Below are 1,840 nucleotides of genomic sequence, written 5' to 3' on the forward strand. Positions count from 1 at the left end.
CACGCAGGCTCATGGTGTTATCAGCAATACAGTGTCTACTCCCAAATCTTTATCTTCAGCTCAGATCTGTCCTCTAAACTCTTATCATATATCTAGTGTTCTATGTGAAATCTTCAAAATCTGCCCAAACCAACTCTTGATCTTGGAGTTGTGGGTTGGAGCCCCACATTGGATGTAGAATAAACTTAAGACTAAAATAAAAAAAAAAAGATGAGCTCAGGGAAGGAGCCTTAGCCAGTGTGGAGAAGCCTCCCTGGGCCACCCCAGAGTGTGCCATGTTTTTAGTACAAAAGCAGTCCACAAAGGAGAAGCTACCTGGAAAAGGGGTGGGTTGGTAGAGGGTGGGGGTCACACAGGTAATGTGAGAGAACAAAACCAGGACAATATGAAAGAAATACTAAAAGAGAGTGTTATGAAGCAGGAGGCAAGAAGGAGAGATTCTTTTTTTTATACTTTATATTTTACTTAAAATTAATAAAACAATAAACACAGTTTTAGGTAAATGACAATTCAGTACATTTAATTGGATAATGGAAAAATGTATATACAAGCACATAGGTCCTTAACCAACATTGAACATTTCAGTCTATTTAGAGTCTTCTGGAATTCCAATTTTTTTATCAGTTTTATTTTCTTCAAATCCAAACTCTCTTTGGCCCAAGATTTTATTGCAAATATGTTATCACTCCATCTGTCAGCAGCTTCTTTGACTACTTTATTTGCTTGGCGTATTTCCTCTATAACTTCCAGGTCACATTCTTTGTATTTTTCTACTTCTGCCTTTAGCTGTTCCTTTTGGTCTCAAAGTTAAAAAAGCTCTTTTTGCTAGCATGGTTGGTTCATGTCAACTAATTTTAGTTTCTGGAAGCTTTCTGGTAGGTCTGTGTGCTTTTGGTTTCTCTTGGATAACTGAGATTCCAAAACCTCCTACCTACATTTCCTCACATGAAGAACTTCACTTGGAAAAGCCCAACAATCATTAGACGTTCCAATCCTTTCCCAGCCAACCACACCATCATCAGCTAAGCTTAGAAGGACTTCTTTTACTGACAGAGCAGTAATTTCTTTCTTTTGGGGAACAATCTTCACATCTTTAATTGAAGTACATCTTTCATCTCAAAAAATATTTCCATCTTGCGTGCTCTCTTTTCCTCTGTACTCAATCCTTTTTTCCTTTGACAGGATTTAACCTATCATGGCATGCAAGCAAGACTCAGTGTGTTGTTTCCCAAATAAATAATAAATTTATTTATATTATATTATTATATAAATAAAGGGACTAACTCCCTATTAACCAGCAGCTGAAGCACAGAAGGGCAGGGGTTCCCGCCCTTTAGTGAAAAGGATTTTCACAGAAATCATCTAACTAGCATAAAGTAAGATTCGTTAGGTTACTTTTGAAATTGTGAGCATTTCGCAGATGTGCTCTACATATTACAATACATAAAACCACTCATTTGTCAGAGATCAAGAGAGTCTTTTGGGATCTAGGGAGCCCCACAGTGCCTACCCACCAGCTGGCTGACACCTTCTTTCCTGGGTCCTGATAAGGGGCTGTACCTTTGATAGCCGGAACTGAGGAGCCTGGGGCACTGGTCCCAAAGTGACTCATGGTCGTTTTGAGGCTGTGTGATGCTAGGGTCACGTTCTTGAAAGTTCAGCTTCTTTAACGGAATCTACCCTGGAGGCTACCAGGGACAGCGATGGTGTCAGAGTGGAGGGAGGTGACAGGTCCCCATGCTCCCCTCCCGTGGCCCAGGGGCACTGAGAAGGAGAGACTTGACGACACTGGGCTCCCTTCAAAATTTCATTTTTGGAAGAATTTGTTGGCTTGTGATGA

General features: G+C 40.4%; 1 pseudogene; it reads right to left on the reverse strand.

Moving 5' to 3' along the window:
• Nucleotides 1-586: 586 nt before the first annotated feature.
• Nucleotides 587-1,612, reverse strand: LOC112823546 (meiotic nuclear division protein 1 homolog; annotated as a pseudogene).
• Between the last annotated feature and the right edge of the window lie 228 nt (nucleotides 1,613-1,840).

Source organism: Callorhinus ursinus, unplaced genomic scaffold (genome assembly GCF_003265705.2).
Source record: "Callorhinus ursinus isolate GAN/ISIS: 27379988/994484 unplaced genomic scaffold, GSC_fseal_2.0 scaffold5, whole genome shotgun sequence".
In the NCBI taxonomy this organism is placed as follows: domain Eukaryota; kingdom Metazoa; phylum Chordata; class Mammalia; order Carnivora; family Otariidae; genus Callorhinus; species Callorhinus ursinus.